The sequence below is a fragment of the Pholcus phalangioides genome, unplaced genomic scaffold (genome assembly GCF_987345545.1).
Source record: "Pholcus phalangioides strain wild (caught in Gottingen) unplaced genomic scaffold, Ppha-v1.0 ptg000017l_1, whole genome shotgun sequence".
Classification (NCBI taxonomy): domain Eukaryota; kingdom Metazoa; phylum Arthropoda; class Arachnida; order Araneae; family Pholcidae; genus Pholcus; species Pholcus phalangioides.
Window position 1 is genome coordinate 29,635,696 of NW_028301610.1, and position 27,050 is coordinate 29,662,745.

At 35.3% G+C, this 27,050-nt stretch overlaps 1 protein-coding gene and 1 pseudogene across 1 annotated transcript in view; one reads left to right on the plus strand and one right to left on the minus strand.

Moving 5' to 3' along the window:
- Nucleotides 1-27,050, plus strand: part of LOC149072875 (synaptotagmin-1-like) — a 170,810-nt gene that overhangs the window by 56,065 nt on the left and 87,695 nt on the right. The window contains exon 2 of the mRNA XM_089246322.1: nt 25,506-25,573. The gene's annotated coding sequence lies outside the window, so the exon portion shown is untranslated. The remainder of the gene's footprint in view (nt 1-25,505; nt 25,574-27,050) is intronic.
- Nucleotides 15,574-15,703, minus strand: LOC149072876 (U4 spliceosomal RNA; annotated as a pseudogene).

Genomic DNA, 27,050 nt, shown 5'->3' on the forward strand with positions numbered 1-27,050 from the left:
TCGTAACGAGCAGCAGTCATTAAGTATAATCTTTTTGAGATGAAACACGCACGCAACGAGCTCCATATTTAAATAAGAGATCATCGAAACTTATACCGGTGGAATATACTGTATCTATAGGCTTCTTTGTACATATTTCTTATACAGGGTGATTCTAAATTCACGAGACAAACTTTAAGAGGTGATATAAGACTTCTAAGCAAGCATTTTTTTTGCCATAGAATGTGAGGTCAAATTGCAATAGCAAAGGCGGTAGAAGGTGTTTTTGCACAACAGCACTTCACCAAAAGCAAATAAATAATATTTTTCTGATAAATACAAATACAAGGCCACAATAGGCTAAATACCTAACGAGGTGGCTGAGAGAAAAGATGCCCATAACAAAAGTATGGATGTCATATATAACTAGAATATAGCAACCCAATTAAAAATTCAATCAAAAAAATTATAAACAATGTATATATACATGATAAAATTTTATACAATGCCCATAAAATGTATTTATGGTTTTCTATTCTAAACATGGATAGCTTCTCGATTTACTCCAACATGTTTATCGTATTTTCGTTGTATACTATCGCGTACTATTCGCTACGACAAGTGCAATAAACCATTCGAGGATGCAGGAGGTTGTAATGTGGTAAGCCTACTCGCATGGTTCAATCCGGGTAACGCAAAATTCTACCACAAGTCATTGCACCGCTTTGTGATTGTTTGGCGCAGCATAACCTTGATGGTCCTTGCACCAATAAAAAACAAACTCCAATCTAATCCGAAGGTGCATATGCGCCCTCGTATAGTTGACAGCACATATCACAGCAAATCCGTCGGAAAAGTATGCTATTTGTTTTTGGTAAAGTGCTGTTGTGACTCTGAAAACACCTTCTACCACCTTTGATATCGAGGTTCGACCGCACATTCTATGACCAAAAATGTTTGTTTAGGTGTCATCTCTTTGACTACTCACGGGACATATATATGTCCCACTAAGATTTCAAAAATTACTACTAGGACAAAAATTGCTCGAAAACTAATTGTAATGTATCCCAGTAGTATATATATAGAGCCAGGCCAGTTGTGTGCTCCTGTTTTATCTTCAGTTACTCAGATTTCGCAACAGTTACCTCGCTCAAAACCATATATGTAAATTGAATACGACTATGACGTATGTGTCCAATCACTGACTACGACTGGGGACATATATGTCCCATCACTGACTATGACTAGGACATATGTGTCCCATCCCTGACTACGACTGGAACGTACGCATCCCATCACCGGCTACGATTTTGCCCATTTTCATAGTAAATGGGGGTCAAAAAATAAAAATAAAAAATGCGTGGTCAAAGAGTTAAATCACCTCTTGAAGTTTTTCCCATGAATTTATAGAATCACCTTATAGGGATTTAAAAATTTCGATTTTATTTATGTTCCCAATTGCTTTCCAGTTTTACTTTAAAAAAAATGATATTCCTTTAAAGTATTTTCTTCGAATTTATGTTCTTTCGTGTATATGTTAAAGGGATTTTTATGACATCTTGTTTATTGGTTTATGATACGATAGGTATGCAATATGCATCTTGTAGTAATCCAGTCATGTTTTTGTTTTTTGAATGACTCTGTGACACTTCGATAATTTTTTCTCTCAAATACATCTGTCAAAAAAGAAAAAAATTTACGACTCTAGAAAATAGCGAGACCTGGAACGATAGTTTTTATTTCGGCGCGAATTTTATACCTCTCTATAATAATAAACACCAGGCGGTACAGCTGTGAGCAGAGACGTTCTTTGTCAGTGAAATTCACCACCTTTTCTTCTGAATTATACTGAAAGAAAGCGACCGCTCATAACTCTGCAAACCACTTGGTGTTTATGATTATAAAAAGCCGAAGTTTTCTCCAAAATAAAAACTATCATCCTCGATCTAACAGTTTCTCGAGTCTCTAAACGTTTATAATGATCTCTATACTTGTATTTATTTACGTCTGTTTTCTCCCGAAGACGTTTTGTATAACTGAAATTGCCAACACGTGCACCTATAAAAGCTCTATCAAATTTTTACGTTGCTTTGAGATACTCTATACCGCCCACCATAGCATAGCATCGAGATAAAATGATTTTATTTATTATAGTATAAATAATATTACTGATACCAATATTTTGTGTCCGCTGTTTGTATATTAAATACAAGCAATACGTTTGGAAATTATTGGAGTGAATTTACAGTCATTTCTACCTTTCGTAGTGTGTGTAATGGTGTTTATGATTATAAAAGCCGAAGTTCTCTCCAAAATAAAAACTATCATTCTTGATCTAGCTGTTTCTCGAGTCATTAAACGTTTATAATGATCTCTATACTTGTATTTATTTACGTCTGTTTTCTCCCGAAGACGTTTTGTATAACTAAAATTGTTAACACGTGCACCTATAAAAGCTCTATCAAATTTTTACGTTGCTTTGAGATGCCTTATATCGCCCACCATAGCATAGAATCGAGATAAAATAATTCTAGAAAATAATTTTATATTTATTATATAGTAAAAATAATATTACTGATACCAATATTTTGTCCGCTGTTTGTATATTAAATACAAGCAATACGTTTGGAAATTATTGGAGTGAATGTACAGTCATTTCTACCTTTCGTACTGTGTGTGATGTTATGGAAAAAAGCGTGGGATTCATCTGAAACTCTGTTTTTCGTAACTATTGTGTTCTTTAATATTTCTAAAGGATAATTCGTGAATATTTCACTACCACATTTATTAAAGTACCATAGAAATCACAAAGTATTGCTTCTATGTATGTTGATGATACTTTTCGTTGTTCGATTGATTTTCTTCTTTCCTCTTTTTTGATATTCATACATATTTACGAATGCGTCATTATTTCTTAAATATTCACTTTTCTCGTGCAATTTGAAACAAGATTCCGTGAAAAAAAGACCTAAATTATAAATACCTAAGACAACACCAGATATGATGGATGATTACCTCTGACGGGTAACAGACTGCTGTATTTCTGAGCTGGATATTGTACTTCTTTTTACGAACATTCTTTACGGGATGGATTTGTGCACCCCTGCTCTAGACACTATAGATCAAGGACTGTTGAATGTCCGAAGCACTTCAGAAAGGAAGTGTCCAATACACCTTGCTCCATATATCATTCCGAGTTCTAAGTCTAATGAATTTCGTAACTCATGAAGTCATCGGGGATTATTCTGCCGAAATATGTGGGAACCATGCATTTCCAATTTGAATATCTCGATGAATATTTTATTAGAGAACTGAAGCTTTTTTCTGTTTGACTCATTAAATCTACGAGGATATGTTTCCTAGGTATAAGTTATATTCATACAAGGGGCGTAGGGGGAGTTCCCCCTCCCCTTTTTAAATTCAAATCAATTTTCTTCAACACTGGAAAAAATTGTGAATCTGACATTCTGTATCCAACTAGCAGTAACACCTGGCATGTACGGATTTTCTTCATATACTGGGAGTGTTAAAAAAATGACTAACTATTGTTTCGGAACCAAGGTAACTTGCCAAAAGTAGACTTGCTGGTCAATAAAAAAATTTGGTGACCAAAAGTCATTGTTGATGGACAGTTTTTCGACATTATCCGGCATTAGTCCAACTCTGACGTACTTTTAAAGTAACCTATCGTTTGATTTAATGCCTGTTTGGCACACCTACAAAATTTGGCAAAGATTGGTATGAATTAGATTTTTATAGAGAACATGCACACAGGTAATCAATTTTATATACATATATGTCGAGTTTTTCGTTTTACAATGCCATCTGTGAGTGAAATTTGAACTTCCTTTTATTTATCAAAAAGAACTCTAGCCAGGGGTACTCAAACTGTGCGTCGCGCGGCTCTCGAACCTGGCTCCTTCGGCATTCGATTCGAGATTATTTTTGTCTCGCCCTGCCAAAGGACTACTGATGAGCGGGATGGCGGCATCAGATCTACAAAATGCCCGTATGCCCCTAAGAGTGGGGTAGGGGTGTGTCGCGACTCATCACCAAGTTGGCGCAATTTTTCATGATAATTATGTCCACGTTAACTATGGCACGTTTTTTCTTTGGTCAGCCATAGACCGAATCCGGGCGCGGTAGCCCGGTCGATAAGATGCTCGCCTAAAGTACCAAAGGATGTTTAGAGGTGTCGCGAGTTCGATACCCGGTTCGTCCTTGTCAGAAAACTTTCCTGACACAGGGGTACAACAAAAAAAACGGCGACTTGACCGCAGCAAAAAATTGCTACCGCAGGGAGTCCCCCATCGAGAGGTTAGCGCACCAACCTCTCGATGAGTATGAAAAAACAAGCCTGCCGTTCGGAATCGGCGATAAATTGTAGGTCCCGGTCTAATTAGCCCTCGTGTGCAGAAAATAACCGTGGTGCGACAAAAATGATCAAATGATCAAATAGACCGAATCGTTTCTGAAAATCGAACTTGGGTCAAACCTCTTGGCCATTTCGCGAACTGGCCGCACTTCGGGCTTTAGCAGTAACATGTATAAGTATTTTGCGCCTTATATAGGCTGATTAAAATTCTTTGTACACAGGACATCTCTGCAACCGTTAACGTCAGAAGTGTATTTCCACTTACAAAAAAGTTATGAAATGACAAGTGGTTTCTCATAGAATGTCGTATTTGTTTTGAGGGGTCGTACATGGCAAATAAAAATAACTTTTCATACAGTCCCTGTGTGCTAAAGCTTCCAATTAGTGAAATGTAGAACCTGGTATGAAGTGTCATTTATGAACAATTCCTTATTCTTAAATGCAAAATTATCGAGGTATTAATGATAGAAAATTACTATTTTGGTGGCTTATAGATTTGTTGGAAAGTTTATATTGGCATGAACTTTTTCACAGTCTTGGAATCCTTCCCCTACGTCAGCTTTACTTCTACAGATCTACTACAATGCAACCTCCGCTAACGGACACTCCCCGTTAACGGACACCTCCCATTAACGGACACTTTTCTGATCCCCAGTGCCGTGGAATAGGGTTTTAATTTACTTCACTTCCCGTTAGCGGACAGTAAAATCAGGTAAACTCTAATTTTTTTTCCAAAATTTTTGTTCATTTACCGAGAATTTATCGTATTCAACTAAGTTTATGTTTAATCCCATGCTCGTGTTGGTAAATATGATAAATCGTCGATTAATTACTTAATTAATTGGACATAACTATGGTCCAGGCTGGTGAATTCGAATGTAAATGTTGGTTTTGTTTGTTGACACCTGTGACAAAAACCAACATTACAAGACTGATAATGTTGTTATGGACATTTCTATCTTCTTCACGCTTATTTTAGTATAATTTAGTTTTTAATGCAAAATTTGCGCGTATCACGTACGGGTAAAAATAATTAATTGGTTTAATGAAGAGAAGAAAGGTTATTAGTTTTTCCATATTCATCAAACTTTTCAACTTGATTTAGGAATTATGCATAATCACTGGTAAAAGTGATAAATAATGTGAAATTTAATCAAACTTTCTTTATCGAGCCGATTGGTGATTATGCACAATCACCGGTTTTATCACTTACACACACACACACACACACACATATACATTTTAACATAAAAATGTATAGGAACCAATTGCAACCAAAGCCAAATGTCATCTACCTCCCCATTAGCGAACAAAATTTTTGGTCCCATGGGTGTCCGTTATTGAGAGGTTCTACTGTATAATTATTTTTAAACGACAATTTGCTTTGCCTTTAAACAGTTGTCGTTTCTCAAATAGATTGAACAATATATACTCGCTACCACTTATTCACAAAACTCTTCAGAAGAAGCATTTTACCTACCTCATCCCAAAATTTTGCAACTCTTCACCACCTGATATATTACCTTCTCAATATTACTAATTTATTACTTTTCAAAAGATACATGAAGCAATATTTTTTTTTTCCAATCAGTGACATAGAGAGTTTCTTTTGATTTATTCTATGCTCCTTGATCAGTTAAATTATGAATCTGCAAGATCTTAAGCATGCAACATTATATTGATTTTTAATACTGTATTAGTACTGATCTGAAAATCATGCACAATGTATATTTCATATGGTTGCGCTCTTTGCTGTTACCAAAAATACTACAAATCATGCGAAAGTATTGTTTTGACATTTGATTTTTGTTCTTATATATTAACCACTACAAAAAAAAAGAAAATTTACTTTTCAAATTTTTTTTCTTTCGCAAAATTTGTTTTTTTTAAATGTTTCTTTTTTCCGTTTTAGTATGCTATTTTGTTCACTATTAAGTAAGTAACTGTGTTCATTATTATTCATTATAAATTTGAAATTTATGAACCAGTATGGGTCTCTTGACCCCCACTTGCATGATTTTACTTTTCTCATCTTGAATTCGTGTAATAAATTAAAACAATAAATTGAATTGGATTTTTTTTTAAAAAAATTGAAAATTTCCATTTTTAGGGACTGTACACAAATGGAGTAATATTAAATATTGGTTATTTCATTATATTATTTTATAGTGTATTCAGAAGATAAGTTTTTTTATATCGCTTTCTTGTGCACGATACTTCTCATCCCTTTTTAAAAAAATTATAAAAAAGTAATTATTCATTCAACCTTTACCTCAAAAGACCAAGAAACGAAAATTTGTCTCGTTTAAATTCGTTTTGCAAAATCCCTCTCTGGAGGATAGAAAATGCAGAAAACGTTGGTGGTTCCAACTTCAAACCACTGGTCACATGAGAGAAGCAAATGGTAAGATGGTTTCATTGTGAAACAACTTGGCTGGAAAGGTTTTATTATGAAAATTATGAAATTGTGAAACTATATTTTATTTTTTTAGTCAGAATGACAATTAGATTTTCACAGAATTTTTACACTTTGAATTTAATTACGTTTCCACGATTTTTTGAACCGATCAGTGACGATAAATGCTGAAAATTCATTGCCAAATATCTCCATAAATATCACGTTTGAAAATATGGAATGTTTCGTTGGCCACCTCGTTGGGCATTTTGCCTGTTGTGGCGTTGTATTTGTATTTGTAAGTGGCGCTTCGGTGCAGCTCCATATCTCATTTTAATCGAAAGTTTGAACACACGGGGACTTCAAGAAAATTTATTACTTTATTTTCCATGTAAACGACGTATCAAAAATTACGAAATTTCAAGAAACCGCATGTCATCCGAAACATTTGTAGTTGGAAATATATTTCTAAAAGCAAGGAATTTTTCGAGAACAGCCTGTATAATTCACTAAAATATCTGATATAGACGAAATTCTAGACATAAGAATTTCATAAGGCACATACTATCACATGCAATATAGAGACCGTTTTATTAAATTTCAACATTCAAAGCTGTAAGTAAATGATTCTAGGGACAACGCAGCAGTCTCACAAATATTTCAAGAAAACTGTATTGAAAACATTATTGAAATAAACCATGGTTATCGGCTCCCAAATAAATCCATGCACGTTCATTTCGATAGACTATATTCAGTACGAATACCGAAACTATAAAAGCTGCCGCATATATTGCGACACAAGTACGCAAGAAGTGGGTATAATATATAAAAATTCGCCCCATAACTTTTGCGTTCAAGCCATTGTTATCCTTTGAAGAATCTCACGGTGTATATGAATATAACATGTTCTTCGTATTTAGATTTTTTTATTTCACCCTTTATTTCGAAACTTCAATATACTGTATACAGAGGAATACAATACTGGATATATCCAGAAAAAAATACAAAGAGGGAAAGACGATCGTGTATTCTGGTAAAGAGCTTTAGTTATTCTTACGTATGTCCGAATCTCCAGAGACTTCACTCTGAATAATGTAAAAGGCAACGTCGGCTGCCAAATAAGCTTAATAGTAATAAAAGAACCTACAAAAGAAGAACGAAATAAGATTTACATTGTTGTGCATTTCATTCTATTTCAATCATTTTCGATATTGCAACTCGCAACGGAGTAGACTAATTTTTATTTTTTTTGTTCAGATTCTATCAAAGTACAGTCGGACCCACTTATTACGAAATTCGAAAAAAAAAACAGCTAATTTTCTTGTTATACGCGAACTTCGTTATATCCGTACTGGCTTGGAAAATTGTACGATTAAGCAAAATGAAACGTAGCTTACAAGCACACATGTACTTAATAATATAAGTACTTTAAAAATAGATTGTTACAAAAATTAATTCTGTGTATTTAAAAAAATTGAAATTAGATAGAAATTTTACATAATTAAATACGTGAAATTTTTTTTTAAATAATCGTTAATAGTTTATTTTTTCCTCGATATGATTTTGTACTTTGAAAGCAATAGAAAGCGCTTAGCACTTGGACATTCTCAAAATTCACTCGCACACGATAACACTACCACAACCAACGACCGAATCTTAACTAAAGAAAAATGGCAAACAGGGGAGTCAGAAGTGTTTAACCTGTGAAGAGCGTTAGACCTGTGGGTGCTCGAGTCGAGTTTTAGGTAGCAAACTTCCTGTTATAGGCGTGCTTTGCTGAAATTGGTGTTCGTTATAAGCAATCAAAATCACACAGATAAACAATACGAAATTCACGGGACATGGAAAAACTTCGTTATATGTGAGAATTCGTAATATCCGTGTTCGTTATAACTGGGTCCGACTGTATCTATCAATGATATTATCGATCTAGTACTTAGATCAAATGATATTCAATAGCATTCTAAAACAATCCGACTACATAGTACTTGGTATAGTCTTAAATTACAGAATTATCGGTGGAGAAGTTAAAGGTCACAGTCAGAAATTGTACACCGAGAAGGTTTTGTTTCGTAATTGCTGTCACGAGGGAATGTCCGAACGGGTTTAACTTTTCAGATGAGGAGCTTCAAGCTCTCGGAATATGCTCGAGAGTTTCAGAATTGCTCTTTTCAGAAGAGAATGGTGCTCTTTTGCTCGGTTAAACAATGCATTTGAAAGCAGTCCTTGTCTCTCGTCCTCTGTAATGATTGTTTAATGGAAAGTTTGGGATTCTGAAAATGTCCAAAAGTGGAAGTCATAACCTTCCGAATCGTTTTGTTGCTAGTGTCAGATCTAAATTTTTTTGATATCTTGAAAGATAGGGTCTGTAAAATCCGTAAAAATGTCATAGAAATGTCTGCAACGTGAAATGTTAGTCTACACCTTATACATAGGTCGGAGTAGTGGCAGCTTAATTATACTGACCTTACTCCGACCTATATAGCGCCCGCTGTGGTGGGCTTATTTCATTGAAACTTAGTACATATATACATTACTTACACCATGGGGAAAAAATAATTGTGATAAAAGCGCTTCTTTTTTTCACCTGGTGGTCAAAAATTGAACTTTTTTTGATTAAATCTTTCTTTTTTCGTAGTTCATATATCCCATGCACCAAGTTTCATCAAAATAACTCCATCAGAATGGACGTACCCATGCGTATGGATAGTGTAAGTTTATTTATAACTACCCTCTATAAAACAAATGAGAAGGGAAATGCCAAATTTGCGAAAATGCGGGGATATGGGGTTATTGTAAATGCATTGGGCTCAACTTGCCTCAGCACAGTGGAAACGTGGAAAAGTGTATAACCCTCTTACTTCCTAGTTTACCTAACACAAAATATAACTACATTAAAATGACAAATAAAAGTAATTAGAAAGGAACAAATTGACACCGTAATATCAATATTAGGCCAACTCGCACTTTAAGAAATAGTCGGAATGTCAACGGCACAACAGGTAGTGCTTTGACCACAAACCTAACTTCCCCGTATGAAAGCTCCTTGTAATCTTGAATGTGCTAAAGCAAAAGCTAATTGAATTCTACAAATCATGTGTTGGTTTCACTTACTCCCAATTTCCACTTATTTCAGTTTACCTCATATTTAAATAACTCTATGCATATTTATTGGATTATCTGTTCCATTTTTTGGCACATGCAAAAGTTTTTATATAAATCAATTTCCATTTAAATTCTCACAACTGTATTTTCCATACGCCAAAAAAAGAACATCTTAAATGAAATTTTTTCAAATTGAAATTTTAAATAATAAATTTTTAATACTGAATTTAAAAATTTTTGTACTATTATTTTGAAATCTGCAGCGGGACTTATAGAAACTCTAAGCGGACTGTAGTTTGCCCATCGATATTCTAAACGATCTCGAGTATTCTAACGTAGAAGAGTCGATGCAGTAACGTGAAAAGCGCAATTGATAATGCATTTGATGCGCCAATGAACTGTTTAACAGCCGAGTCGTTTAGACGTCACAGGGGTGTTCATCAGGTCTGAGTCTTAATCACCGTTGCAACATGAATTTGTATATCTCTAGCTGTCCTGTCCAGTTCACTGAGTGAGTTTTGCATCAAGATTACACTCCCTGTTCTACATATTTGCGATAACGACGTATCTTGTGAATAAAATTAAATTTGTACATGTGGTCTGATGTGGTCTGATGGTGGTCTCTTTCCATCGCCAACGTAACTTTTGGGAATAACCGGAAGTCTTTTGGAGCCAAATCTGGCAAATACATTGCATGATCAGGGCCTGTGGTGTCTTTTTTTTCGGCGAAAACATTGCGCACAATCTTTAATTTGTGGACAGAAGCGATGTCTTGTCTGACGGCACAGCACAAAGAGCAAACCGTGTTCAGACCTGTCATCTTCCCGAATTTTCGATAGAAATTTGGTGAACAGTAGTTTTTGGTATTTTCTGGTATTTTGGTCGCGATAGGGGGCGCTTGTACGAGCGACTTCGGTGGAGACGGTTATAAGAACTTGCGCTCCTAATCCACAATCAGTTCACCGTTGTAAACCGTGTATGTAGACCAGCTGCACTATGTCGTTACTGGATTTGTGACTCGCCTGCATTGTGCTATCCCCTGCGGTGGTGGTGGTCACGTGGAACACATACTGCTGTAACAAACGATTTGGAGGCATTCTGTTCGTTATTTGGGTATCTTTTCTTTGACTTGTGTACATCAGCGCCACCTATAGGCTGTATTTTGAGTTATTTTTTTTCTGTCTTAAAAAATTCCCGTGACCTCTAGTGATGCTAACCCTCAAAACCGTTTTTTATTTCGGTTATTTTTCCGGATTTTGGGAATTTTCAAAGTTTCTACGGACTTTTTGCCCACACTGTACATTTACAATGTATGAAAACAAGAGGACAAACACATCTTGTGTCAAGGAAACAAGAGGACTTGTTGGATGGTCAATAGGGAACCACATGGTCAATCCACGCTTGAGGATCAATCGTGTCAAGTTGTCAATCGTGTCAAGTCCGTGTCATTATTTTGTGTTTACTATATATTTTCATTTTTTTACCCCCTTCCCCATATATTTCGAAAAAGTGTTCTCATGTTTGGTCAGGTGGGGTGGATAGATACTTTTATAACAGATACCCTTTACGTTAGAGGTTCCGTAAAGAATATTGTGGGTATGTGCCTGGTATTTCAAGTTCAAGTCCGTGTCAAGGACTGCTACACAGCAACCACGAACAACATTTGTACGATTGACAATACAGCAATGGCACCATAAGACCCATTTACATATTCACCAGGTGGCGAATATTGTACTTTCTCAGCTCCTATAGTCGAAGGCGGGATAAAATCCACGTTAATATGAAAGATATCGGAAAAGATACCCCAAATAAACACGTTTCCAATAGACATTCGACACATGGTAGAAAGTGGGTAAAGCCTGTGTGATCGATATGTGATGATGAGTGGAACCGCACCCGCAGCGCTACGCCATGCTGAACAAAAACCTGTTTTGAGGTGAGGTGTGGCTGAGATGTTTTTGCCGTCAAAATCCGGTTTTTCAGCGGTTCGGCACTGCGTAGCGCTGCGAGTGTAGATCAAGCTTTATAATTATCCATTATGTTTTTTGAGAGATCATGAGGTTAGACGGATGCGCATCTACCATAAACAACATTTATTCGCTTGTCTCTCATCTGCTTAATTAGAGTCCAACGGCTCGTGGCTCCCTTATTTCGGCTCGATACTAATATAATGAAATGCTAAATGTCAAATGTCATTGGAATCTTCTGGCGGTTCATTGCACGTGCTTTTCGACACACCATTAAAATCTTTCGAAGGGACAATTCGCACTGTCAATCGGACGGCATATAATACCATGCGGTGTAGATTTCTGTTTCTTATTAAGGGACAGCCAAAAGGTTTACTGTGTAAGATAATCCTGCTTTGACTGCCCGGCACAGATATCACTGCCGTAGTGCCGTTGTCAGTTTAGCTTCATATGTTCTGATATTTGAGGATTCGATTACGATTCTCGGAGCAGCTTACTTAGCATGTATGCTAAGCTGATATCTATTGCATTGGATCAGAATAAAACACGAATTTCTTGTATTTTCGCACACAAGACTCAAATGTAGCAATGCAAAACTTCAAATTCCTTTCTTATAGACTAGCTACATAAATAGGGTAACCAAACAACCGGTATCTTACGAGATTTTCGGCCGTCCAGACATTTTTTACAATAAAAAGTGTCACATTTTCCCAATGAAATTTTTTTTTAAATTCGCTGAAATCGTGGATGAAGATAATTTTCATCACCTATAAATTACATTAAATAATTATGCGTATACATACAGTAGGACTCGCTCATAAAACGAAGTTTTTCTACTTCCCGCGAATTTCGTATTGTTTATCTATGCTTATCAAGCCGATATGGAAACAACGAAGTTCCCGTATAACGAACGCTTTCACTGTTTTTTCCGACTTCATTATATAAGCAGGTCTGACTGTATAAATATTAACCTCATATTCATCATGTTCAACGTGGAATACATTTTAATTCACTGTGGTTTGCAATGTTTGTGGTTAGCCCATTATTTCCCATAATTGGCAATTTGTCTCACTTTTGGCGAGAATGTGGTGATTCCATACACAACACACATAATTCTTTACAACCAATGCCTTTTTCGCATATCACTATACTGTAACTATACATTAAAAAGAAAGATGGCGTCAACTCATCGAGCATCGACGAGAGAGTTGCCTAAACTTCCTTAATTCATTAATTAATCATCTCCCATCAACGCATTATATAAATTATAACAATAATCATTAACAATCGCAAGTCAAATTTGTGAACAAATACGATTTCACAAGGTTTATAATTCATATTTAAAAGAAAATATATTCCTTTAATGTTTTCCATAAATTTGATGGGGTTTTTTTTGGCAAACATTTGCATTTGTCTATTTAGTTTCCACGCTAGAAATATTCCACGAGATTAGAGATAATTAGTCGGGTTGCGGGTGAATAATTAGCCAAAACTCATTAAGCTCCTCTGATTATAAAAAATAATAATAAGCTATCAAAAGTTATAAAACCTCATTAAAAGGCATCAAACATTTTGTTTGTTCTAAGAAATTGCACCAAAAAAAATCATTTTTTTTCCGTTTTCTAGAGAATATTTAAACATTATCAACACTAAAAAAATATATATCTATGCTAATTTATCTAAATTCTGAAAATATTTGTGACAGGATATTAACGAGAAATTCCAAAAATCTGGAAATAAATGCTTATAAAAAGGTTTTTATTTTATATTAAATCTATTCTCAAGTTATTATTTTGAGAAATAGTTCTTAATTTTAATAAATAATACATGCTTGTAATATTAACATAAGATATACAGTCAACCTCAGCTATAACGACACCTCGGCTATAACGTCAAAAATTAGCGTTCCTGGCTAGCTCCCCATAGAGAATAATGCTCATGAGTCTTGCTTATAATGTCGATAAAGGTCAAAGACCTCTTATATAACGACTTTTTTGCTTCCGTTTTTTTTCAGCGTCTATCAAGAAATTCCCTAGAATTAAAACTCGTTACATTGAGGCAATGTTTGTCTGTTGTTCTATCGATGTTAAATGCTGAAAAACAGAAAAGATATTTTACATGTCTGACACTCCAACTTGCTCATTGACATGATCCGTATTTTTCCGTGATTTTGATCTATTTTTGTTACATAGATGTCCGGTTTTTCCAACGAAGCACAATTTAATTCGTTATCTTTCTTCTAATCGGGGATGAAGGTAGTTTGCGTATAAGTTATTAATTGTGTTATAATGAATGCGACTACAAATATAAAAAATTCACATATTCGCCATTTTTTCGGTTGTTTTCCAATTTTTTCCCCTTAAAATACAGTTTAAATCGTTCTTTTCTTGTAGCACTATATTTTCAGCAAGATATATTTATAATAGAATATTTGGCAATTTCTTTGACTATTGGCGACATGTTTCGGTGAGAACCAGGCGTATTTATTATCTCTTTCATTTTCATCTTTTTCTCAATCATCAATCAAACATGGTCACTCTAGCCATTCTGAAAATTACATGCGTATTCTTTAATTGAATCTAATATTTTCCGTCGAAAAAATATCTTGAACACTCCAAACGTGGTTACAACAACAAAATTTCGCGGAATCTTCAATTTCGTTATAACCGAGATTGAATGTATATCTTAACAACAAAAAGAATTGTACTTTAGGAACAACAAATACGGCGAGATTATATATAAGAGAGTTTATTATATATAAGAGAGTTTATTCTAATGATTTCAATCAATTTCTTCATGAATGCAGTCTTTGAATATTTTAACAATGAAAGATTTCTATTGTTTGATGAAGATTGATCATCTATTTATTATGTGAATAAACTGGTTTTATACTCCCTCTATATCAATTCTTTAGTAAAAAGAAGCTATGTAGTAAAGAACTACTCGTTCATCCTCCCTCTCATTTGCATATAAGTATCTCTTATCTCCAACAAGTGATCGATAATGAGGTACTCAAGGGACAAAAAAAAAATAGGAATAACGTGTTATTTTACATTCATCGGATTAGCATGATTAAAGTATCTCCAATCGTATTGATTTTTGAATAATAAATTTTTAGAATAAAAAGGAAATCTTAATAAGAACATTATACGGGAATGATATAATTTAGGAAACTTAAAATGATTTATACAAAAATTGCCACGTTTTTAAGACAAATAAATTTAATTGGTCGAATGGTCGACGCGTTTCGGCTCTTCAATGGAGAGCCGTCATCAGGACTTCGTGGTGAGAATTCACACGAATGAGTCGCGTCGACCATTCGACCAATTAAATTTATTTGTCTTAAAAACGTGGCAATTTTTGTATAAATTAAAACCAGGCAAAGTTACTCATTTTTTGTGATAATTAAAATGATTTGTTCATCAACTAAGAATTTAATACCGTATTTAAATAAAAGTGTCGTGATTTTATAGTTTCTACAACGTAACCAAAAATGTTTTTGTCGTTTTTGATCGTCAGGAACAAAAACGAATGCTGAAAGTGTCACATTCCTTTGTTTTCGTATTTGTCAACATTCCTTCAGCTGCGTAACCCCTTGACGTTAAAAATCGAGGCCCTTAAACACCAAGAGTCAGTAACTGCCAGTAACAAGTCGAACTCACATTTCTTTTTTCCCATCCAGCATCTTTTCCCAACGTGCCTACAGCTGTGTGAACCTCTGGCGGTGAAAAAGAGGACGTCAAGAGTAGGTAACTGCCTGCAACATGTCTAACCCATTGGCGAAGGATTCCCCGTCAAGTTGGTTGTACTTTTACTTTCAACTAGCAATAGTCACGCCTCGGTAGGACCTCATTGGCTATGACACTGTCTCTTCGCAAATCTGAAGTTGGTTGTACTACAAAAGTGTGATACAGGCCACATTCCTTTTTTCCCCACCGGCATCCAGCACCTTTTCCGAACGTGCCAACGGCTATGCGATCCTCTAGCGGTGAAAAAAAAGAGGCTTTTGGATGCAAAAACGTCCGTTAGTGCTTCCAGTAAGTCTACCTCATTGGCGAAGCATTTCCCGCCAAGTTGGTTGTACTCTGGGGCATAGGCGGAAATTGACTTGGAAGTCTGACTCCACGTTTGACTCTGGGGGGGGGGGGGCAATGCTCCCCCACGCCCCCCCGTATCTCCGCCCATGCTCTGGGGAATAGAAGAGGTTATATAGTCTGTTGGTGTGCGGTGTCGATAATGTGGTCTCTGGTAGATGACACGTTGTGTCCCAGGCAAGTCCCAGTATATTGGCCTTGGCCTTGGCCATTTTCGTGAAGGAGCAATATACTTTTGTGATCAACCAATGCTGGTTTTTGCTTTAGTGCCCGGTGCTGCGAGTATAGTACCGTAGTGATACTTTGATCCATTCGTAGCAGCCGATACTTGGTGACTAACAGTGTACTTAGTGACTAACCCAACAGATACGAAGCATGATCCTGCGTCGATGTGAGATGGTCTCACGGTGAAAAACAGATTATCCTGTAGTGACTAATAAAATGGGTTCCCAACTTTGAGGCGTGAATGCGAGCCGATCTCCACGTTAAAAAATCTCACCACAGGCAGCAACAGGCCTACAACGGCACAAATATCAGTCATTACACTTCACTCATAGTTCGAAAAATAGATGGCAGCACTGTAATGAGATTTACATTATAGTAAATCTTCACGTTAGGTTCACAACCCAAACACGCACATTCCAACATAATCCAATTCGTTAGAGGTTCCATAGGGGAATATGGACGAGGGGTGCATGTGTGGTTCAGTGGTAGTAGCGACTATCAATGCTTGGCAAGCTTGTAAACGTCATTAAGGACCGGAATTCCGTCATTGCTGATCATTCGATAGAATAGAGGTACTTTGTGGGGCAAAAGACGAAAAACGTGCAGTCACTCGTTGCTATTTGGCTTCTGGGGTCCCCGCTTGATCAAGTTTTACGCCTTCCCTATGCGAGGTAGGTGAAATCTGACTGTTTCATCAGAAATCTGGAAGCTTTCGGCAATTTCATAACACGTTTGTCGTCTTCTTGACAAAGCCATACAGGCCCTGTGACTGCCCATTTTGCGGTTTATTGCAAAGGGACAGAGTCATTGACCTGATATCCTGGAGTCAGTGCTTGGAGATACGTTCATTCACAGCGTTATCCCTACAGGTGGCTTCACGTATTGGTCGATAATATTCAGTTGCAGACAAGTTTTTTCCAGAATGACCGAGATTTCTTTGACTCACCTGCTGATATCTCTTTATTGAGACAGAGCAGCGGGCCATGATCTGTTTAAGAGAAGGAGATGTGGACAAGCTCACCTTGTCGCCATAAAGCACATAGAATCCAACGAGCTTCAACTAAACTACCATTTATCTTCGCTGCTGAAGCTGTAGTCGCTGTGAATGTGTGCCGCATCTCCCTCAGCCCAGATTAATGTCTCTATTTCGACCTTGATTGTTTTCCAGCTCGTGACGCAGTTATTTCCATGCAGTAACTATTGACACATTCCGACATGCACCAATGAATCAAAAATTCACCAGAGGAATGTTTATGAAATGAATGTACAATTCAGTAGATTATAAGTGACCATTTACCGCCACTTTCTCAAAAATTTCATGACGAATATTTTTGGTTACCTTGTAATTTCATTATAATTATGACGACCATTTCATTGTTTCCTATGTAATTTTTTACGGTGTATTATCGTATATATATATTCTTTTATTATTGGCTATTCCGTATTTCTGATAGGAATGTCCCGTTTTTAAACGGAGCTTTTTTTTTTTTACTTAATTTTAAGTCTTTAATGAAAGCATGTGTGTGTGTGTGTGTAAAGACAATTTTAATAAAATTATCATAAACTATATATATCATGATATTCAGAATTATAATTATAAATATTCATCTTACACATTTGTTATATTCAATGCTTTATTTTAAAATAAAATTTATTTAACATAAAATTCATTGTAGCCCTTTATTTACTCTCAATCGCCAATTTAAACAAATTGCAGCAATAGACGGCGCTTTAGCCAACATTTGGTGAGTTTTTCGGCAACAATTGGCGATATCACGTATTTTTCTGGATGAACCACTTATCCTAATTACAATATGACATTTCGAAGACATCTAGAAATTGCAAACATCTTCGAGTTCGGTGGTTTTTGGGACAAAATTGATTTGCATCAATCGATTTATTATTTTTACCCTGAAAGATGTGATCAACTGCGTCCTTAGAGCTTTGAAGAATACTAATTCATTTCTCGTGAACTAATGAGATTCAGTGCTACATTTATTCAGTGATTCACAATTTCGGTTGTTTCATACAGATGAAGTTTAGATGCCATTCTGTATATAAGTACATAGTTGAAATGCTTTAATGCCCTTCGAGACAGGTTAGCGATCGCGTCCTAGGCATTTCAATATGCAATCGTTTCAGACTTTCAGTCCCAGCTGGCACAGGTAGCCCCGGGTAATCCTTAGAAATAACTTTACTTTGAACTAACAATCGAAATAAAAGATCGATATACCGGCCTTTCCTTTATATGAATGTCATTCTTTGTGAATAGAGATGATTTTCAGAGATTTGCATTAAAATATGAAACCTTGTTGGGTTCTTCGAATTTTCTGGAATATTAAAAATATGCCTGAAATTTTCTTCTTTTAAAGCGAAAACTAACTTAGATTTCAAAATTTTTTTTGTTTGAAATTATTAATTCAGAATGATCCGAAAGTCAGCGTTCGGATAATCCATTATTTCACGAAATAATGAACAAAAAGCAGTGAAATGAGCTCAGTATACGTGTGAAATGATGCGTGGGTTTTATTCGATACCAAAATTAACATTTACTTTAATAATTACAATGATGCCAAAAAGATAGAACTTCGTTTTCATGTTAGTGGGTGCAATTCTAATCTCGGCTCGATCGTCAGCAAAAGCTGTTACTACTGCGCAATGTTATAGACAGAATTGTCAACAGAGGTCCATTTACAGGTGGCCTATAGCTCAGGGTTTTTCCACCCTTGAATAAAAGGGGCTGAATGAAGGAAGCGGAATGAGTGGTTAAGGAAATTATTAGAATGGGAGAAGGGCTGAAAAATTTGTATAGCGTACAAGTGCTAAAACCAGAAATCCGCTTCGCCTAGAAAACGAGAAACTGGGTCAGACAATGACCAAACGAATGACCTAGAGAGTTTACAGGTATGTGAGTGAACTTAAGAGTGACCTAGAGAGCAAGAGGCCAGATCAGAGAATGACCAAAAGAGTTGTCTATGGAGTGAGGGGCCGAGTCGGTGAATCAACAAAAAGTTATCTATGGAGTTTACAAGCATCTGAGCAAAGAATGAGCAACAAAACAGTGATTTTGAGTGAAGGACCCAGAGAGTGTGTAAGCATGTGGATAACAAAAAGAGTGACTTGGGGACAGAAGCGTACTTACAGGGACGGGGGCGAAGCCAGCTATATCCCAGGACGGAAAATTTGTGGAATGAGTGATCAAGAAAATTAGACTATAGAATAGGGGAAGTGCGGCAAAATTTTTGTAGCCCCACACAAAACCATGAATTCACCTCTGATTGTCCAGTCAACATGGATTTCACGGGACGTCAAAATGACAACCCTTGTATGATGGGACGTCAGTCTGTTGAACATTCATTTTGATTCATTTATGTAAAAAAATATTTTCAGTTTTAAATGAAATCGAGCATAATTTGAAATATGAATGTTCTCATTTCCTTGTCGGATGTTTATTATTCCTTAAAAAATATATATATTGATTCTTCAAATAAAAATTCACTTTTGAAATACCCGTATGAATAACTTATAATTTTTTTTCTCATTTAAGTTAATGAAATTTATAAATTCGTCTTACAAGAAACTGTAATTTTTAGCCTTCGTAGTGAATTGAAACACACATAAACCTGATTTTTAAAATAAAAATTTATCGAATTTTTTAGTGTAAAAAAAGTGTGTGCATAAAATTTGCTTTTCATGTTATATTCTTCGACGCACGTAAGAAGTTCATCAGACCAGCTTTCAGGGGTATAACGAGCTCTATACATCATTCTAACATGATTTACAACATGTATAACTACTACCTAGAGCTCGTCAAACATTCGCTTTATCTCTCTTATCATACTTAAAGAGAAAAATAACCCATAATTTTTTTTATGGGATTTGATTGAAAGCAACAAAAATTCCGAATATTTTTACTCGAAGTAATGGTGAAAATAAATTCTAAAAAAATTCTTATAAATATTTAAATAAATAAAAGCCATCTAGCGATGACATCAATCAGGTCTGACACCAACAATAATTCTTTCGAGTCGAAATTTTCAATTCCTAACTATTTTTGTTTCTGAATCGGAATTTCAGGGAGTCTAAAAAATAAAAATTAATACGATCTTGTATCGAACGTGCCACAAATGTCAATGTTCGTGACGTCCTCTCGGAATCAGTACAAGTTGTTCCGGATGGTAATTTTCAGCTGTGGCAATCATGGAACACGAAACGCGAGAGGTTTAAGCATGTATAGAATCAAAAGAAAAAGACCTTCCGCATCCAATAAAACCAAAAACAATGAAAGAAAATTGCATTTTATGTTATATTCATCAACAAACACGTAAGAACTTCATCAAACCAACTTCCATGGGTATAACAAGCTCCTTGCATCATTCTAATATGATTTACAACATGGAAAACTACCACCAAGAGGTCGTCAAACATTCATCTTTCTTATCATGCACGTTCATACTTATGGAGAAAAAAAATAACCCATAAATTTGATAAAATTGTTTGAAAGCAATAAAAATTCCGGATGTTTTTTTTACTAGAAATAATCATAAATAAATTCAAAAAAAAATCGTATATAAAAATATTTCAACGGATAAAAGCCATCTAGCGGTGACATCAATCAAGCCTGACACCAACAACAAATATTCCGTGTAGAAATTTTCATTTCCTAACAATTTTTGTTTCTGAATTGGAATTTTCAGGGAGTCCAAAAAAAAAAAAGAAATCAATACGATCTTGTATCGAACGTGCCACAAATGTCAATGTTTATGACGTTCCCCTCCCAATCAAAACGAATCAGCTTGAGTTGTTCCGGATGGCAATTGTCAGCCGTGTCAATCGTGGAACACGAAACGCGAGAGGTTTACGTATGTATAGAATCAAAAGAAAGACCTCTCGTATCCAATAAAATAAAAAAAAACAACAAAAACTTTAGATCCCACGCAACCACAGTTCATTAAGATTTAACACCGAGACAAAAAAAACCTCGAATACATCGAAGTTCCTACACAGAACCCAATACCTCCAGAGAGCTAAAAATAAGAAATGGTGACGTGTCGAGGTCTTGAGATTATCAAGATTTCATAGAGCTTTTACGCTTATCCACTGGAAGTAAATATTTTATGTACGTACATGATTAGATTGGAACTGTCTGTCACGTAAGGTTTTTGTAGTATTCATTATCGTACTTGACTCTAAGATTCTTTTGAACTTTTTTAGTTTAATATACAAAACTATCGTAGTTATCCTTTTAAATAGGATATGGTGATCTAGTTAGCATTCATGGAATTCAATTAAAATGAAGCGGAAGAGAGATGCAGTTGTCTTGAAGAAATTCTATGATTTCATAGTTGATTACCTGCAATGTCTCTGTTTAAAAATCTGAGAGTTCTGATGTCTCTCTCAATTTTACTCGTTTGAATTGATAATGTGATGACTCTCTAATAATGAATAAATGTATAATAATTAGGGCTTGGATTTCTATGACTTTGAATATTTTTTTATGATTTTTGCATGTTTCGCTATTTTTACGCGATAGAGCATTTCTTTTTCATGATTTTCAGTCATTTTAAGGCTTTTTCAGGCATTTGTTGAGGCATTTTTCCATGATTTTCAGAATTTAAGGCATTTTTCCACGATTTTCAGAATTTAAGGCATTTTTCCACGATTTTAAGAATTTAAGGCATTTTTCCACGATTTTAAGAATTTAAGGCATTTTTCCACGATTTTAAGAATTTAAGGCATTTTTCCACGATTTTAAGAATTTAAGGCATTTTTCCACGATTTTAAGAATTTAAGGCATTTTTCCACGATTTTAAGAATTTAAGGCATTTTTCCACGATTTTCAGAATTTAAGGCATTTTTCCACGATTTTCAGAATTTAAGGCATTTTTCCACGATTTTCAGAATTTAAGGCATTTTTCCACGATTTTCAGAATTTAAGGCATTTTTCCACGATTTTCAGAATTTAAGGCATTTTTCCACGATTTTCAGAATTTAAGGCATATTTTATATTTTTTTAGTATTATTTTGCATATTTAAGCAGAAGAATTCAGTGTGATTTCAACCCCCCCCCCCCCCCCCCCACGAACTCGCTTGCTTTTCACTAGCGCTTCATTTCTCATAATGGCAATTTTTCGACGATGTTAGCAACAATTGAAAATTTCACATATCTTTGGCATCGTTTTTGAAAATGATTGGCGATACTAGCAATAGGTCATCAGGCAATTTTATTTGTGTGCCTTTGGCATCATTTTGTACAATGATTGACGATTACCCGTAATTTCCTCGAGGAAATATGGTCAGCCTATTTATAAAAAAATATTTTTAGATTTTTAGATTTTTACGGAGCATTTTAAGTTTTTTTAGGACATAAAGGCATTTTTTATGGAGCCGTTCTTTCAGTTTTTAGGTCATAAAAATCCTAGCCCTAATAATGATAAATGACTATAATTAATATAAATTAATAATTAATTGACTATAATTAATATAAATTAATAATTAATTGACTATAATTAATATAAATTAATAATTAATTGACTATTCGAGTCAGTCTCGAGTACTTGTCATATTAATCCATTCAAAGTTTCTGACGTAATATTACGTCGGACGTTCTATGAAAGAAATACAAACACTCCATTTTTTTGCTTGCCAAGTATGTGCGCCGGTTTTTTATAAGAATGCAACCTTGAGAATTTTTTGTGTGGGTAGATTTCAACACATTTTTCACTTTAGATCTTCTTTTCCTTTTTTTCTATGCTTGTCTTTGTTCGAAGGGTCGTTCATTAGAATAACTTCATAGAGAGAGAGAGGATTTAACCCCTTCACGTACAAGATTTTGGCACGAAATTTGGATTGTCTCTACTTGACGAATCAGCGATAAATATGGTAACCTTGTGCAAACATAACCGCAAGTTAGAAAAAGAAAGAATTGGGGAAAGAAAAAAATATAAAAAGAACAATCATAATAGATAAGGTAGATAAAATAATTTTTTTAGAGTCCTCTTTTCACCCTCACCCTACGTGTTCTCTTTCGCTCTTACATGTATAGAAAGACACATTATGTATGCGGAAAAAATCAGAAGTGAAAGGGGGTGGAAAGAAAAAGTAAGGGTTACTATAAAATTTCACAATGGTGAAGAGAGAGGAAAGAAAACACAGACAACTCTTGTTTGGATTTATTCCACTTGTGTTTGGACGTAATTATACGCCCGTAATCGTGAAGAGGTTGAAACTGACTAGCGCGTTATCTAATTCGTTATTACATCATTTTCTTCCCTTTTCCCCCCGTTTCCCATCCTTGGAAAACGAACCCTCCCTTCGTGCGTCAAGGTCAGCGGCCAACTTCGCAAGCATACAGGGTGTCCTGTAATCGCTAACGCGGCCTTTGTCTCATCAACCGTCCGTCGTAGCGGTATGATTCCAATTGAAAAAATGTTCAACAGGCTTTCAAAAATTACCCTTTACTGGTTTTGAGAGTGAAAATACAGTGTGTCACAAAATAAAAGATCTAAATTTTTATACGATCCTCTCTGGTACTCTACCTTCCAATTGAAAAGTTGTTGCTCTGTATCTCCTGAGGCCAACAGAAAAAAATTTCATGTTTCTAAGTGCAATATTAGCTAAGACATTTGAATTCGAAAAATCGGAGAAAAGTTATGAAAGAACAACGAAAACTAACGGGCAACACTCCTTTCCTTAATTTATGCTGTCCTTTCTTAACTTTTCCCCGATTTTTGAATGCGAATATTACGCTTAGAAACACGGAATGTTTTTGTCGGCCTCCTAAATTTTCCTAGACACTGTATTTTCACTCAAAACTGATGAAAGGTAATTTTTTTTAACACGTTTTAAGCGTTTTTCAAACTAAAACTATACGTCTATGACGGACGGTTTGTGAGATAAAGGCCGCATTCGCGCTTACAGGACACCCTGTATAAAAAACGAATATACCTAGAATAATTCCTTTTTCACTCTTTTCCAGAAAAACCCCAGGTTTTCACTTTTGGTTGATTCTTGCATTAGGGAGGAAAAAATATAAGTTTTATTGAAAGAGAAGGAGCGAGAAAACAAAGACATTTTTTGAAGAGGTAAACAAACCTTACACCTATACGGGCATGGGAGAAATTAACGTCCCGTGATAGTTCCCAACGAGTGATGAATTCAGCAATACGTTACAGAGGGTGGGCTTCTTGAAGTTAGACAGCTTCAAAACACCTAAATATGCATCTTAAGCATAATAATGCTTTTATATAAATCCTGAATTTGATCAAAATAAAGCAAGAGAGAAATGGGCTTTCTCGACCATTCCTTGAGGGATGGCAACAATTTCTTTTAGATATCATAGTCAGTTACCAGCAATATCTCTCCTTGTATCTGAGAGCTCCTCTGTGTGATGTCTCACTCAATTTTACCCATTTATATTACTATAATTATGTGATCTCGTATTTTTGCTATTTTTTGTAAATTGTTCTTGTAATGAGTCTCGAATCCCTTTGCTATATTAGCAAACCTTACACCTACCTGTACCAATATGGGAGTTAGCGTCCCTTAATTGGTTGCATCGAGCGACGAATTTAGCAATGCGCCACGAAAGGTCGAGTTCTCGGTGAAATTAGACAGCCTCTAGATACCCTTAAGATGCACCTTAGGAATAATAATGCTTTGATGTAAACTATGACGATCCGTAGAATTCGACAAAAACAAAGCAAGAGCGATTAGGTTTCTCGACTATCCCTTGAGGGATGACAACAATTCCTTTTGAAGCTTTAGATACCCTTAATTGATTACTTGCAATACCTTGAGAATTTCTCCGATCTCTCACTCAATTTTACTCATTTAAATAAATAAAATATGCGATCTCGTATTTTCGTAATTTTTAGAAATTTTGTTTTTCAAAAAGACTCGAGTTCCTTCTCACATTAACAATTTAAAATTGATGTGTTATTTCATGCTCTTATGATACAGTGCTATCTTTGAGTGAAATTTTTAACAAGTTTGTAAATTTGCGCTCGAGTGGCGTTGTGGTGAGATGCTAGTTTACCACCGTGAAGGTTGCCGTCAAGTCCTAGGTTCGAGGCGGGGGATGAATATAAATAAGATATTTCCCTAACGAGCATGAGGCGACCGCTGTCATATCGCGGCTTCTTTTCCAATCCAACTGGTTAACGGCAGTAAATTGCAGTATAGCAATGTGGCGGCGGGTGAAGTAGTTTGTAAATTTACCCCCCCCAAAAAAAAGAGAAACTGTACGTCGTAATAGGTATTTCAGTAAAAACCGCAATTTTTTCTGAAACATTCCTGTACTATTTTTTTCTGCACTAAAATTTTTCGCTGTACTAAATTTTTATCTTGTTTTGTACCTTTTTCAGATTTTCCCCTTCTTCAAAGCAAAAAAGTGAACACCTGAAAATCGCAATTAGAATCAAACCTATTTAACGTAAGTTTATTCCCTCTTTATATGCATATTTACATTTACTTTCCTCTATGTGTGTATGTATATTTACTTTTATTTTCCTCTCATCTAAAAGCTACACATGTTATAAACATTGAAGAAACGGTACTAAGAACCACTATAGAGCTTTTCACGGGTAAGTACATCAAGTGCTTAAAGCACCGTAAACAAGTAACAAACCCATTTACTCGCTTCAAAACACATGAGACTTCTCAGTGTACAGTATATGCCGCAATAATAAACGATCGTAAGTTGTTTGTTATGCAAACATTGTACAAGTACAATAAATAATTCCAGCAGGGTTGAAAAGAAACAGTACTGTGTGGATCTCCCCTCGCGTGTTTTCTATTCCCAACATCGAATAAATCAAGTGAGAATTTCTATTTAGATTGAATTTATCACCCTTGTATATACCACTGCTCATAAATTTCCGTTCTATACACACACACACACACACACACACATATAGTCAATAAATATCTAAGGAATAATTTAAAAATATTTTTTGCATGTATATATAGATTTAGAAAAGCTGGATCTAGCCATTTTTTTTTTCATGAAAACCCTTTCGTTCTGTCTCTTAGCTATCCAATCTAATCAATTTATCGATCTTTTCAGTACAACAAACAACCGAAAAAATTGGGATATACGGTCCCATATACTGTATAAACTTAAAAAAAACAAAAATTAAGATCTTTGTACAAATCCCTTTTTCTGTGTACTTTTCTTTTATCCTACTTTTTTTTTAACATCCTGTTTTTCCTGTTTTTAGTCTAAGTCATTTATGAGTTTGTTATCCGAAATTGTTCAAGGGTATTGAATAGACAATAATTGCTCAATAAGAAATGCTTCGATTCCTTCTTTTGAGATCTTATTCCCTCAAGCATGTTTGCGAGTGCGTTCTTTTCCTTTATCAATTTATTCCGTATGAAATGGCAACGAATCTTCCATAATTGGTAAGTTTTTGCAGTTTTAGATTTTAAGTGGGGGTGGAGATATAAAACAAGTATAGTACACAGGGTGTCCTATAAGTCCTAACACTGCCTTTATCTCATCAACCGTTCGTCGTAGAGCAGTGTTTCTCAACCTATGGTCCGCGGACCAAGGGCTGTCCACGACGATGTCATAGGTGGTCTGCAGTCAGAGATGATAGAATTATTCATCCGTTGTAATTGATATTAGCAATACCCATATGGGTTCAAATGAAACAAAAACCTTCATACTTACGCTCACCATACATCATCGAGAAGAATGCGGGGAAATTGTGATCCTAAATACGGGATATCACCAGATTTTGTCAAAAATTTCAATTTATTGCTTCAAATGCAACTTGCTAATTACTGCTAAAATTTCAGAAGGATGTGGAAAAAAAGAAATCGCGGTAAACAAAAATGTATTTCAGAAAAAAATATTCAAATGATCTGATGACATATTTCATCGAGAAAAATACAGTGAACTGGGA